The sequence below is a fragment of the Heliangelus exortis genome, chromosome 16, assembly GCF_036169615.1.
Source record: "Heliangelus exortis chromosome 16, bHelExo1.hap1, whole genome shotgun sequence".
NCBI classification, from domain to species: Eukaryota; Metazoa; Chordata; class Aves; order Apodiformes; family Trochilidae; genus Heliangelus; species Heliangelus exortis.
Window position 1 is genome coordinate 6492019 of NC_092437.1, and position 15641 is coordinate 6507659.

Here is a 15641-nt window from a genome sequence, read left to right on the forward strand (position 1 = left end):
GCAGCCATATACATTTACTCATCATATTTTCCGCTGCCCATCAGGGAAAAAAGAGGTTAGTGTGACAACTGCCAGCTCTGCTCCAGGAGAGGGAGAGGTTTAGTGCTACATTAGTGCATCCAGTTCTTGCCTTTAAGTTAAAACCTTCCCAGGTGCAGGTGAGGTGGAAGGTGCTGCCTGAAAATCCTCCTTCCCAGGGCTGTTCCCAAGGGGTGGGTTGTGATGCCACGGGCCACAGTGAGAGATGAGAAAAGGAGGTGGAGGAAAAACCTCTAAAAGTTCTTTTTGCCTTCCCTCCAGGCCCTGAACACAAGCTGTGAGCCTCAGCCTTGCTCCTCCGTGGGTGCCTCCCCGCTGTGTGCTGCCTGGGAAGGGGACATGGGACCTCCTTCCTGCACACCTTCCATGACAGCTCTTTACTAAGGCTAAAGAGAAAACCAGGCTGGGGAAATGAACTTCCAGATCCCTGCAGTGGGAACTCAACACAGACAGAGCTGCCAACTTTGTCTCAGCGTGCTGACCAGCAACAGCCAGTCCCTGTCGGGGCCGACCACTGGGAGAGCTGGGCTTGGCTGCTGCTCACAGCACCCAGAGCCATCCAGACCCCTCTCATCTGCTGCCAGCACAGTGAAAGAAACCCCCCGTGAGATGAGAGAGGCTCTGCCGCCTGCCCCGATGCCTGCAAGTTCTCGCAATAGCCAGCGGGGACTGCAATTAACGTCTGCTGCAATTTCTTCATTATCATAATGACAGTGCTCAGCAAAATATACGGGAGACGTTGACGGTGACGCCCAGATGCTGGAACCATACGATGCCACATGGAAAATCGTGGCATGGTATAAAAAAACCAGGCTTTTTCTATGGTACAGCTGCCTCCACATAATGCCCTGGTAATTTATCAGTGTACAGCATCTGGCTCTGGGCTGTCATTCTTCGACTTTCAGACGACCATAATCTCAAGTGTCTTAATAATAACACAGACCTGCCAGACAAGAGGAGGAGGGAGGATGGGAAGGGGGTGGGGAGGAAAATTGCTCCTTTTGTGCTGTTCGTCCCAAATTAGAGGGGAAAAGCAGAAAAAAAGGTTAAGTCTGGTGGGGACTTAGAGTTGTAGATGAACCGGAAGGGTGAGGGATGCTGGAGGAGGGGCTGGGGGTGCAGAGCAGGTCCTGGTGGACTCTGTCAAGGGGATACATGGCAGAAGCCATAGCTTTGATATCCAGGCTTGGAGGAGCTTCCAGGCATCAGCTTTCTAGGGTGAATTTCTCTTTGTAGGTATAATGAAAACCATTTGGCCAAACCTGCAATTTGAGTGTGTGCACAGGGCTGGTGCAGCAGAGCCTGGCCCCACAGCCCATCCCGTCCCAGGGTGGTAGGATGGATTAGGCTGAACCCCAGGTCCTGCACTGCCTACCCAGGAAAAAAAATGCTGTAGCAGGGTTTGAGGCAGGAGTTTTGCTTTTAGAGGTCTCAACCTCACTGCTGGGTGGTTAGAAAGCTGCCCAACCACTGCCCCTGCATCATGAGGGGCTCTCCTGTCACATCCCTTCCCATGAGGGGCACTTGGGAAGGTGCCTGAGCTGTGACATCAGGAACAGTTTGGGGCTCCCCGAGGGTGACACTGGCGTGAAGAGCCAATCTTAAAATCTGTTGTGAGACTGGGAGTACAAAATCTCTTCATGGCCGACTCATCATTGTCCCAGCCATGATAATCTCCTGGTACCTGGGAATCGGGACAGACTTTTGGGGTGTGACTGAGCCCTGAGAGCAGGTGACTGTGTGGCCAGGACATGCAGGCTGGGGACCTAATCCGTGCCCTGGTTTCACGGGTGTAAAACCATTGACAGAGCTGTGGTTGGGTCACAGGAGCAAGGGGGGTTGACCCGACTGGTACCTGGCAGAGGGGTCCTGCGAGTGCACAGCTCCCAGCCCTGCCCTGCCCCAGCTCTGGGCCACGGGTGTCGGGACGTGGGGACCCGGGACACGGCGGGCTGCCTGCTGCCACCACGAGGTGGCGAGCGAAGGAGCCTATTTGCGGGCTGTCCTGCTGCTGGGCTCTGGGCTGCATGGGGGATCTCAGCCGGGTTTTTTGTAGCAAGGGATGAGGAGGGTGGGGGACGAGTATGGGGGACACCCGGGGCTGCCGCCCTGCTCTCCCTCGACACCCCCTTACTGCTGGGATAACCCTAACCCCACCTCGCCTGCAGCAGGGATGAGCTGGAGCAGAGCCAGGGCAGGAGGGGGTTAATGGCAGCCACTGAGTGCTAATGAGGGGCACCTGGAGGTGGGCAGACCCTACAAGAAGGAGTGGAGGAGCAGGAGCTTTGAGTACAGGTGTTGCCTGGGGAGCAGCAGAAAAGCCTTTTCCTGGAGGCTGTGGAAGAGGGGACACAGGTGGTCCCATGAAGGCAAATGATGGAGGTCAGCTCTACCTGGGGGGGGAGAGGAGGGGAGGGGGGTGTCTGGGTGAGCTCTACAGCAGGGTCATGGTGACAAGGAGCTGTGGGGCTGAAGTCTTGCTCAGCTGATGGTTTCCCTTGAATTTACCAGATTTCTGTGGCTGCTCCTGCCCTCTGGGTGCTCTGTTGCGGTGCAAGACCATGAGCGCTCAGCCCTCCTGCTGGGCTGTTCATGCTTGCCTGGAGGGGTTGAGCTTTCAGGAGGATTTGGGCCATCCCTGAGCGAGCCTGTCCCTTGTGATGAGAAGTGGCAATGGTCCCTCTCTTCCCTGGTTTGCAGCAGGGGAAACCAAACTTCTTCCTTGTGGGAAAAGCTTCCTGCGGAAACCAGCTCACACATCCACTGGGAAAGGTGTCTGCAGGGACAGGAGGGCTTTTTGTTAAATACGTGCACACATGAAATTTGTTCCTAAGCTGTTTAATCGGTTCCTCAGTGCTGCTGATTGAGATGAGCATTTATTTGGTGGCTGCTTAGAAGAGAGACTGGGCTTTGCTGCTCTGAAAGGAGCAGGAATGTACTCGGCACCGTAACTTCCAGAACCAAATCCTGGCAGTGCAGCATGAACAGGGATTGGACTGTATGTCTCTCCTTATGTATCAGTATCACACTTACCCTAGTAAGTGTTCAAAGCTGTGCCAGGGAAGGACTTTCTTTACCAGGGAAGGTGTTTCTTTACTAGGAGGTCAAACACTGGAATGGGCTTCCTGAAGAGGTGGTCAATACCCTAACCCAGACAGTGCTTAAGATGCATTTGGTTAGTGCCCTTAATAAGATGTTTTCATTTGATCAGTCCTGAGCTGGTCAGGCATTTGGACTTGTGAGTCCTTTCTGACTGAAGGAATTTCCAATAACACTCCTCCAACAGGGCTGTGACCTGTGCTCCTGTCTGTGTAGGTAAAATCTGTGGCAGTCCAGAGTATGCTGTTTGATGTTTGTTTGGGTTTTGGGTTTTTTTTGTTTTTTTGGTTTTTTTTAATTATTATTTGTTGGTTTTATTGCACAGAAACCTTTATCCTTTTAAGACAGGAGGTTAGTAGAGACAGAAGGTTATTTTGTCCTGCTTTCTCTGTATCTCAAGAGATAAGCACTGTACAATGTTAACAATCAGACAAGATGTGGCAAACTGGAGCAATCTGTCCTAGCTGGGACAGAAGGTTTATCTTGGGAGAGTGGGGGAGATCTTTGGCTGGAATGAGTAGATGCTGCCAGTTTCACTGTGCCATCAGGGGTGAAGTTTGCTCAGGCTTGCTCTAAGCTCTTTGGCAGGTATCCAGGTGTGAGGCACCTCTCTGCTGGGTCGTTTCAGGTTACTGGGGTTAAACATTGATTGAAGTGAAGGGCTACAACACATGGGCAAGGCACTGTAGCTTACTGGTAATGTTAGCTGAGCCACAGAAACTGGCCTGCTGGTCCTCAGTGTGTGTGTTGCAGCAGTTCAGCCTCATGTGGAAGGAGTTTAGGTTAATGTCGTCTGTGCTAGAAGTTATGTTTGTGGCCTGGGACTGGAGTTCACCTTAGAGGGGGAAACTCAAGTCCTGGTGCCATGCTCCCTCCTAGACCAGTGCACACCTCTGTGTTCATCAGGGAACCTTTTGCACCATTAGTGTTGAACCTCCCTTCAGTACTTTACCTGAAACACTCACTGAGACGAGATGTACTTTTAAAACAAACAGAACATCCGGTTACAGAAACCCCAAATCCTGTTTTCTTCCATGGAGTGCTGAGTTTAAGTGTCCCCAAGCAGCCTGCCCTCTGGTCGTGTAATAGCCAGTCCTAACTGGGAGATGTGAACCAGCCAGCAAGGCAACTGGTGTGTTCACTGCCCCCAGCCCCAAACAGCTGGCTAATGGGGTGCTAATGGAGTTGTTTCCCCAATGTACTTTGAGTGCACAGACTAACACACACTGACAGACTCTGGTTAATCCCAGCCTGTGCTTGCAGCCCTGCCCCTCCCAACTGCAACCTGAGCACCCAGCAGCCTTTCCTCTTCCCTTTTTCCTTGTACCCCACAAACCCTGAGCAGTATAAAAATGAACTGGTGTTGCTCCTGTGGGAGCCCAGGAGCCTGGTGGGCTGAGCTGATGAATGCTTTGGGACTTCAGCTTGCCCAAAAACTGCTCTCCTTGGAAAGCAGAGCCCCCTGGCCAGCACCATACCTCTCATTTCTGCAAAATTGTCCTGATCTGCCATGGTCATCTGCTGAGAAGGTCAAATATAAATAAAGTCCCCACGTCCCCCCTTACTTAACCAAATGGGGGGTGATTTGCCTTCTGGAAATACAATGTTTACCCTGCTGGCTGCAGTGTTGGGTTTGTATATTCAGGTGAAATGTTCCTGGGCCAAAGTACAGCCCAGACAGCTGGTTGCCAGCAGGAATCCAGCACGTCTGGGAACAAACACGTTACGCCAGCAGGTGAGCTGGAGCTGCATTCCTGAGTGTTTTTGCCCAGTGTTCCCTGGGAAAGAGGAGCTGAGGGGGGAGCTGCCAAGTGGCCCCTTCTCTTACATGTGTAGTTAGGCTTTATCGGGTTCAGTGTTAATAAACACACAGAGATAAATCCTTATTTTGAGCTGCCTCTTTCCTGTATTGCTGGTGGTATTTTTGTGGCCAGTCTTGTATTCATCTCATTTTGCAGATTCCCTTTGTGTTTGTGCAAGTGGTGGCTGAGAGGAACCTTGGCAGGGCTTGAGTTTGGTCCCTGAGCTGTTTGGGTCCCAGGACTAGTTTGGGTCAGCTGTGTCTTGGCTTGGAAACTTCCAAGGACAGAGACTTCTTGGCCTCTTGCAGCCTTGCTGCATTGCACCAACCATCCAGCAGAAACTTCCCCATGAGCCTTCCCAGGTGAAGCCTGTGATCCCTCAGCACATCCCCAGCATCATAGGAGCTGAAGCTCAGTTCTTCCAGCCTTGCCAGCCCCTTCTGGATGGTTTTCACCTTTGGAATAGTTGGAGTGAGGCAGCCTGGTAGTTCTGAGCGTTGCCAGTAAAGATTATCAGCCAAAGAAATTTTTCAGTAAGAACAAACACTGCATGCTCCTGTTCTTACTGCTGCCCTGGGTCAGTCTGGAGGTCTGCTCAGTCCCTTCCTCATGGGCTGGAGACTGCAGATGTCCTACAGCTCGGAAATGAAACCCACCCTGAGAGGAAATGCCTTCCTGGTGCCCAGCTGGGAAGCCTGACATTTTTTTGTGCCTTTTTTAAACACTTATTTTTTAACATGCAATTTATTCACTATTTCAGCTGGGTCCAGAGTGGCAAATGCTGCTGGGAAATGGGGCTTGGATTTGAACCCTTCTTTTGTGAGCTCCAGAGGGGTAGTGGAGTCTTATCTCTCATTCAGTCTCCCTTGGCAACCTCTATTTACGTGGCTGCACAAACTGCTGAAATAGTTACTTCATCTTAGCCTTTTGTTTTGTTTCATTGGAAACTAATATTTTGGCCATGTCAGGGTTTAAATTCTTCTGTGGCATGTTTAATCCAGGTTCGATGGCTTGCTCTGATCCCAGAGGTGGAAAACCAAGTAGAAATAAACACAGGGAAAGGATTGCTGGAATGTAGAAGAAACTGGAGGGGGAAAAAGACCTGAAGACTCAGCAATTTGGCAGAAAGGCTCTATCATTTTATTATTTTGGGTTTTGTATTATGGCTCAGGAGACTTTATGAATCTTTTTAAAAAGGAGGGAGCTGATTTAATAGTTTCTGGTGGCATAGCCAGGTTGTTAAGAAAGTATTTTGGGGTTCTAAGCAGGGGTAACAGGGCTTAGCCCATCCTGTGTGCAGAGAATGCTCCTGTCATCTGTACTTTTCCTCCTGGATGGTGGCAGCATCATGGGACAGATTTGGTGTTATCTCTTTCCAGACCGTGGTGATGGGGATCTCACTGGTGATGCTGGGCTGGGAGCTGGGTCCTGGTGTCCCCAGATCTCTCCCCTCTGTATGTGGCAAACTAACAGTTCCCCAACCCTTAGAGCTCACCTGGGGGAGGCTGATTCCCCAGGGGTGGTGGCCTTGGATTATGTCTGAAGATCCACCTCCTCCTGGTCTCTCATGCATCCTTGTGCCTCCAAGGAGAACTCTGCGTGCCTCTTTTTTCTCCCAGATGCCCTGTCTTCCCTGTTTTGAATGCAAGGAGTGTTTGATGGAGACAAGAGGTTATTGTCCTGTTTGTGCCCAGGGCTGCTGTTATTTTCAACAGCAGCATTTGGGCTGTAGCTGAGCAGCCTTTGCCCAAGTACTTATTTGCACGAGAGCCTGGAGGAGAATTTCACTCACTGCCTTATCAACCTTATCTGCTTCTTCCCTGAAGCCAAAACAGTGACAAGTTCTCATTTATCTGTGTACCTGCCTTAGTGACTGGCCAGAAGAGATGGGGAATACTGTAGATACCTAAACAAACCACTTTCTTCTGATGTTTGTATGTCACCCCAGCAATCAATTTCCCCGTGTTGTTTATCAGCCTGGATAGGGCACTGCTGCTGCCCTTCCAAAGCTCTGACCTAATTTTAAGCAGAATCTCTTGGAAAGAATTTATCTAGGTCTGATTTCTAGCAAAGATATGCATTATCTGCACAAAATAAACATATTTGTTTTTGCCCTGTAACCCCTGGTGACGTTTCAGATGGGAGACTGTGATGGGACTGCCAAAACAGCCAAAGGCTCATTTTGCATTTGCTTCTTGGGGTTGGGCTGTGCTGGCAGCAGTGTCCAGCTCTGCAAGCCAAACTGCAGCCTGGTCCCACTATCTCTGGAAGTGTGGTGCTTCCCATTGCCGCTCTGCTCTCTCCCTTGGGCTCCCCACATGCTCTCAGCCTTCATCCCACCTCACCAATCATTATCTTCTGTTCTTCCCTTCCTCCAGCAAGGAAATTCCCATTGCAGAGAATGGTTTTGCCTCCTCTTCTTCCTCCCTTCCCACTGGTTCTAAGGAGCTAGGGGAATCTAACCCTCACCCCAAAGGGACCCACATCAACACCTTCATGATCACTGCCTTGTGTTTGGCAGCACATTATGGTAAGAGACACAGGGTCACTTGGCCTAAATAATGCATGACAAGAGCTGGTATCACTGTGCAGATCATTTTGCTGGCTTTGTAAAGTTAACCAGTTTACATGTTGCCATTAGGTCAGGAAAGCTCCACTTACCATAAATAATTAATCAAGATCAATTAAACACAGGGTAATTGTGAAGAACAGCAAAAGGCAGAATGATCCTCATTTCTTCCAGGTTTTTATCCTGCTTAAAGAACCCAGTGCAATCGCACAACTTATAGGGCTCGGGCAGTGAGAGAGTAACTTACATTTATGTTTGGTGCTGACAGCTTTATCCTGAAGGTTTGACCCAATTACTGTGTCTCGTCTCGACTTCAGTCTGGGAGTTATTGTTGCTGTCATAGTGGCAAATGAAGCTAATGAAAACATCCAGTGGCTCCATTAAAACATTAGCATGGTGACTTGACTCTGTTGTGCAAGTGCAAATGAATATTTCTCTATTTCCAATTTATTTTTTTTTGTGGGGGGGGACGGGGACGGGGGACGACATCTTTTCAAATGTTTCACCAAAACAAATCCTTGTTAGGACTCCTGGAGGATATTTTCCAAATAAGAAACTTCTTAAAAATAATTCTATAATGTATTTGATAACATTAAAATGCTGATAGACACTACAGAGACTGAGTTCCTGGCAAAGTTGAATGAGGGAACAGTGTGGCAGACCAGAAACCAGAATAAAGCATCTCCCATACCAGGGAACTGAAATGCCTCTTATGTAGGAGAACTTTGCAGAGGCTGAGAGTTTTGGCCATTTCATCAGATCTTGGAGCTGCTTGGTGGTATCTTGCCTAGTTTATGCAGATTATTTCTTGTGCTCTTTATTGTATAAATAAGTTGGTTCAGCACAGTAGCAGCCAACACAGAAACTAGCAGAAAGAATCTTGTTATCTCCCAGTTAACACAGCTCTAGATGAGCCCTTTGGAGATGGGGGCTGGAGAGACCATGCAGGATGTTCCTGGAAGGAGCCCATTTCCTTAACTCCCACTGAGTTACAAAACTTGTTTTCCCATTCTGAGAATCATCAGCACAAAAGGACCATAAAGAGTTTTAAGAGGACTTTCTTTGGCTCATTTGTTAGGAAGCTCTTTGCAGTGAGCTGGCAAATGCCTGCTGCTGGCTGGCTGGCCTCCTCCCAGAGCAGGGGAACGACTGGGTCAGGAGGATGTGTTTGCAGAACTCTTAACTGCTGTAAGAATTGCTTTAGTAGGATAATTTCTCTGGCCCCGACTTCCAGAAAAAGGAACCACAAGTACCTGAGTCATGGCAGACTTTGAAAATAACACAGACTTGCAAGACATTCCAGCATGGGCCCTTTTTTAATAAATGCAAGACTTGTAGCCTAAAGGAGTGAGGTTTCTTGCTCCAATGGGTATGCTCAGGGATGAAGAGACCAGACATGAATTACTGCTCTGATATGATCTCTTCTGCTACCCTTCACTCTTGTGGAGTCTGTGGCTGGTTATGACAGCTTTGCTTATCCTCAGACATCTATTATCTATAGATGCACCCAGATAAACACACCTTTATAAAAACCATTCTGCACAGTGATATCTCAGTGATCTTTTTGCTTCTGATAGGGAAATCAAAGATATTTCATTTGCCTGTAATTCCTGGAGATCAATGTGTTAATGAAGTAGTTGATGAACTTTGGGTTGGATGTTGCAATGTCCTGTGAGCTGTAGCACTTATCTGGATTAACTTTTCAGAGGACTCATGTCCTGTCTGCTCCACAGAGAGGTTCAGAGAGCAGTCCATAAATCCTCAGTAACGTACACAATGGATTTTGTTTTAATTTATAATCTACCCTAAGTCACAGTACACTGCTAACTAGTTGTTGTTCTGGCTGCTGTACTGACATAACCTGTGTGCAATGTACACAGAGGATCTCTGCAGACAAATCTGCTTCCTCTTCAGTCTAAATCCCCCTACCTGGCAGTAAAGCACAATTGTCTAATACACCCAAGACCTGGAAATATTCATGCTACAAACAGTTCTGGGCTAATGTGTGGCTGCTATGTAGGTTCCTGTGTTCTGTACACTGCAACAGCAACATCAGGCACCTAATTTCAGTAGTGTTAATACTGAGATATCTGGTTCTGCACATAGGAAGGCTGCAAGCATTCTCTTAACAAGATAACCTCCAGCCACCAAAATCATTGAGCTATGCTTTTTTCAGAGGGGTTGCATTCCTTCTCTTAGATTCTTTTGAGGTTTGGTGATAATGGAGTATTTAGCCAAACAACCAGAAATTTGGAGGAACAAAAAATTGGCAGCTGTGGGAGCCTTGGGCTCCTGCAAAGAGTTAACTTGCACCACTGGTTTCATGACAGCCCCCAGCTGTCTCTGCCTTCCCCTCCAGCATTTCTCTCTGCTATTTCATCAAAGCAACAGGCATGGTTTTAATTTTCCATGACTTGCTTATGAAATATGATCCTTGCTGTAATAAAGAAATGATTTGGTGTGTAATGGATACATAAGAAATCAATTTCCTATTTTTAAATAGGTGGGATTAGTGATGAGGCAAACAATAAGCAGAGTGACAGAGAGAGAAGGATGGGATAAAGCCTCAGCAGCCCCCAGACAGGGCTGACTGGACTTGGATGTGTTACACTGCATTTGTTAATGGTTTCACCCAGGCACTCACAGCTGCAGTGTTTCTTCCAATGTATATTCATTTTCTGCTTTGAAATCTTCATGTTGGGGAGACTGCTGAGGATTCAAGACTTCCCTTCTGCCTGGCAGTGACTTTTAAAGTGCAACACGGTTTCTGTTCATGGTTCAAAACAACCCAGTGTCATCCTGAACATCTTGGGAACAGATGCCCTCCCTGGCCTTCCCATGGTGTCTGCAGCAGGGACAGCATCCAGCAAGCATTGACATGAACCGGGAGGTTGGGAGCTGCTCTTCAGCAACTGGAACAGAAGAAACTTCCAGTTTCTACTTTCTAAGGGTGTAGCTACATGGGAGTCACTTGCTTGGAGATAGTTCAGCAGTGGCAAGCAGCCTGTGGGGAGTTTTCTAGCTGGTAGAAAACATGATCCAGGCATCTGGTCACCCTCCTTTAACTTCCTTTTACAGCACTGAATGGTGCTGCCTGGAGACCCTCAAGGCAGGCAGTTGTCAGAAGTCCCATAGTCCTGCACAGACTGAAAAAGGAAAAAAAAACCAAAAAAAAAGAGGAATATTTTCCATTCCCTGCAGCTGGTTATGATGTGTTGGTGTTCCCTTTACTCTGCCTGGGCTGGCAGAGCAGTGCCTCTGGTGAAGTCTGCTGGAGGGCTCCGAGAAGCACAGGGATTAGATTTTAGCTTTTAGACTCTTGAGATTCTTTGTGTGCTTTTTTTTTTCCCTTTGCTACCCTGTGTGGCACGAGGTGCTCCCTCGGTGTGTGCTGGAGGCCTGGAGCAGGCTGGGTGCTGCAGAGGCACCGCTTTCACTCCAGGACACAGTTCCTTGAAGCTGCAGGCATCTCTGAAGGCAGATTGCCCTTTAGACCTTGGACTGCAGACAGGAGATCCAGGTTCCCCTGCCAAGCCACACCGAGCCTTGGCAGTGTCTTTGTGTGGTGCTGACAGATGTGTTTCTCCCTTCCCTCTGCATCCACACACTCGGCTGCCCCCGGGGATCCCTGAGCTATCAGACTAGGAGGGTGTGGGAGGTGGGGAGCTGTGAATTCACAGGACTGGGGGTAGCAAGCCTGTCCCACTCTATCCATCAGCAAATCACCAAATTGGAGTCTGGACTTGCTAGAGCTGCTCTTCTGGTGCCAGCGTCTCCTCCTGGCCCAGCTCCATGCTTGTGCTAAGTGGCTTTGGAGCTGCCCCAGGGGTCTGTCACGGGTTGGAATTAGAGTTGCATTTGGCTGGCTGGTCTGTCTTTCCTTCCTGGATGCTATGCTTTTTTTAGCTTATCTCAGTTCTGCATGGGTTTGAGAGTTCCTGCTGAAGTCACTAACAAGATTTGTATGGTGGCTTCTTTTTCCTCCAAGCAATCATAATTTGGCCAGAAATAAATGTCTGCCAAAAATCTTTTTAAAGTCTCTCCTTCATGTTGGTTTGAGCATCCTTCTTGAGAGACAAGCCATAAAAACTGATGGGACTTTTGGAAATGGTTGGTGGGATTTCTAGGACTGGGCAGAAGTCCAAACAATTTCTTGTAATCTTCTCCACATAGATCTGTTATTGCTGGGGCAGGTACCAGATGCATTATCACTATAATCTCCTTCAAGGGTGGAGGGGTGTCTGAGTGTAGATAACTATGATGAAATAGAGCCAGGTTTTTGTCTTTGCAGAATAAAGACCAACAAAACTCCATGGAATCTGAGGCCTGCTTCTACTTACTAGGGTCAGAAGGATGGGTTTTTTAATCTCTAGGACCATCTGTCTCAAACCATTCTCAAACAGCCTCTGTCTCCCTTTCCCAACTGCTATCATAGTTTAATTTACAGGTTTTTTTTGTTAGTTTTTTTGTGTTTTTTTTTTTTTCTACTGGCTACCTCTGGAGTTTCAAGTAACTGTTGGCAATATCCTAAACTGAAAGACAAAACCAGACCAAATGTACAAACCCAAGCCTCAGCAAAAAGCCCAAAGTTTCTTCTTCTTGTCACTGCTGGAGTCAGGGGGAAGCCTGCTGTCTGTCACTGTGTCACTGCCATGTGGCTTTTCATGAACTTGCCACTTAGCATTCAGGCAGTCCAGGGACTGAGGGGAACAAAAGTTGAGGCACCCTGACCTTAGCATGGTCATCCTTGAATGAGCTATAGGAAAAGGCACCTAGGAAGGAGTCAAATTGCTTGATGAGAGTCAGTGCAAGGCACTGTCACCTCCAGAAGGTTCCCTTGGGTCTCATCCCCCTCCTGGCTTCTGCCAGCAGGAATGGCTTAAGAGAGAACCTTCTAAGAGGCTCAGCAGTGTGTTAGTTGTGCAAAGTCACACCACTTCTGCAGCACTGATAGTGATGTTGTTCACCCTGTGGGCTGGAGTTTATCTCCACACCACTTGCTAGGTGGCTCTGTTGGTGTCTGAGCCAGCTGAACTGGCATCATCTTGTAGCATTTAGGTTTCACTCCCCTTCCAACTTTGGTTAAATTTAAAGCTGCTATTCATAGCTGCTCTCGGGATCTGGAGCTCCAGAACACCATGGGAAGTTTGTCATCTGTGCAGGAAGACACAGATAAATATAGTGACAGTTTCTGGGGGGTAAAACAAGGTTTTGTTGTGCTCTTGACGTTCATAACTGAGATGGCATTTGTACTCTCGTGTCAGTGCTGTGCCAGCCTCCCCCAGGCTCACAGGGTCTGCCCAGGATTCCACTGATGAGATGAGGAGGGGGAAGATTTCAGACTATTAGTTTAGCTTAAAGCCACCAAAGCTTTACAAAGCAGGGGTAAGATCTGTTAACTGTGAGCAAAAAAAAGGCATTTTCCATGGAGGATGAGCTGAGTTTGTTCTGGAGAACAGATATTTATCAGGTGCAAATTTCTGGGAAAGGCTGTTCCTTGGCCAGCCTGGGAGATGGTGTTGTGTTGCTTTACAAGGAGAGGAAAAAAAGTAGTAGCTTGGTTAAAAGCACATACACAAACACAACCCAACAACAACAAACAACAAAAAAAAGGCAGAAGTTCTACAAAGGCATTTTTTAGCTGAATAAAAGGCCTTGAGACTGCAGAAAAAAAGGACAAAAACTTTTTAATCCTCCCAAGGGAACATATCAACAGATGTTTTCTCTTCTCCAATGGCCAGTATCTGACGTTTCCAAAGAAGACACAAAGAACATTTCTGAGATGTGTGTTAGTAAAGGTTCTGCTAGCAGCTTACAGGCTTGAACAAAAGCTGAAGTCAGACAATCCTGGAACCTGTGACTGGTCACAAACTGGAGAAAAGCCACAACAAGTCCAAAGGTACCAGTGGAAGGAGGAGCAAAATGAATTCTGAGGTGATCAGTGTCACTGATGGTAAGGAAGGCAGCAAAAAGCCCTTCATGATGGGTAGGGACAGCTCAGAGGTTTCTTACAACAATGGCACCAGAACAATGTGTTTATGAGGATCAGGTACAGCCAGAATTTTGCACGTTAATATAAGAGGATTTCTGCTATTTTCCATATAAGACTTTTCTCTGTTAAAGCTTTGCTGCCAAAAGTTTTATCTGTGATGGCTGCAGAATGCAGTAAAGGCATACAATAGCTATTTAGGGTTTTTTCTTTCTCTTTTTTTCCCACCTCCTTGCTGTTTTGCATACAGATTCACAGATGCAGCAGGATATGTTTTGGAATCTCAGTGAGTGGGGTTTGCCAGCACCCTTTTGAAAATCTGCCCTTTTGTATTGCTGAGGTTAAGCCATTGCCAGAAATGTCCTCCATGATCAACACTAATGATTACTAATTTGGAATTCAGTGTGTTCTGCTTTGCCATTCACAAGCAGCATTTCACCAGTCTTCCAGCCAGGTACATCTCTACTTAGGATAATTGTCTTTCAGTTATGGAGCTAATTGACTATACTGCAGCAAGTATGGAATTAATCATGTTACTATGGTAGCCAAGGTTTTTGGAAAACAGTATTTCCCAGAGCACAAATGCCATTTATCAGAATTTTAATTCTTTCCCTGAAAATAATCCTATCACCACAGAATTGTGAGAGATTTGAAGCTGGGTTTCACTTTTTTCCAATAAGAGCTCTGCAGCAAGCTGGATGCTGCTTTTCAGTTTTACTTATTTATTTGATTTAACCTTTACCATGCTGACAGAATATGTGTGTGCAGATATCTCACCCACACAAGCTAATTACTGCTGAGACTGACATCTGAGAAAGGGATTTGAAGGTACAAGACCAAACAGAGTCTAAGATTGACTTTGAAACATTAGAAATGAGTCTAAAAGATGGCATCGGATTTGGCCACTTTTCTACCTGTGCAAAGGTTGGAACAAGGTCTGGGGCTGAGCTCTATGGATTTACCTGTGCTAATAGGAGCACTGGTACCTCACCCAGACTTCTTGCCAGAGTAGTTAAAGGTGATTTAGAGGCTGCTCTGACCTTAAAGGGAATGGATCAGAGGCTCTCCTAGACGTGGTGCACCCATCACTGTGTTACCCTGGTCAGTGAATCATGGCACAAACAAGGCACCAGAGACCACGTCCCCAATAGCACTAATGGGGTGGGGTTTGATATTGTCTCTCTTTTCAGCCACTGGTACATCCACAAGTGCTTTAATAAAGTATTTTGTTTCTCACTTCCCTGAATACCAAGTGCATTTCATAACACAGCTGTTGCAAATGTTATGGCTCCTTACACTTTGTGTGTTAGTTTTTCCTGTGCTTTCCTTCTCTGAATCACATTTAACAGGCCAAGTTTTATATTTCTCTACTAATTTGTTGAAATTTATTGCTTTTGTTGCCTTCCCCTCTTTCTTCTGAAAATCAGGGGAAGTTCCAAATTTCAATTTAATAGCATTTTGTTCTAATTCACTTCTTTTTTTATGAAGCATAGTATTTGTTGGAGGGAGAGAAGTTGAGATCATAATTTGGCACGGTTGACTAAGTTTCTAAATTTTAAACCGCCGCCTTCTCTCTTTTTAAACATTTTCTCTGCCAATACTAAACATTTTGATCATTCAAAATGTAAATTGTACTCCCCATAGATGCTGATGGGTTGCGGATGTATTTACATACAAAGGAGCTGCTGAATGACTCATGCACACAAATTATTTTCTTTTTCTCAACATTAAGAGCACAGCGTTTCCCCCCCATCTTTTGCAGTTTCTGGAATGAGTTGCACACCCATCAGTTTCTGAGCAATGTTTGTAAAGGTGCATGTGGTTAAAATGTGTGGAGTGGGAGAACCACAAATGGTTTAAATATTTTTGCCAGAAGTGCTCGTGATAGCCACTTTCCATGAGTTGTGTTCTGTTACCCAGAAAGAATACCCAGAGGAGAACCTTGGGGCCAGCACAGTCAAAGGAGGGGAAAGTCTGCCAACCTCTTGGGGTGAGGAGGAGAGAGCAAGGGCTTAGTCAGAATATTAAATCCAGTGGTTTGGGTGGGGCTAGGATGTTCTCAAGGCAGTTCACACCTTATAATACCGATCTTGCTAGCTGGGTGCTTGCTACAAGATCCCAGGAGTGTTGGCCCACGGTGATT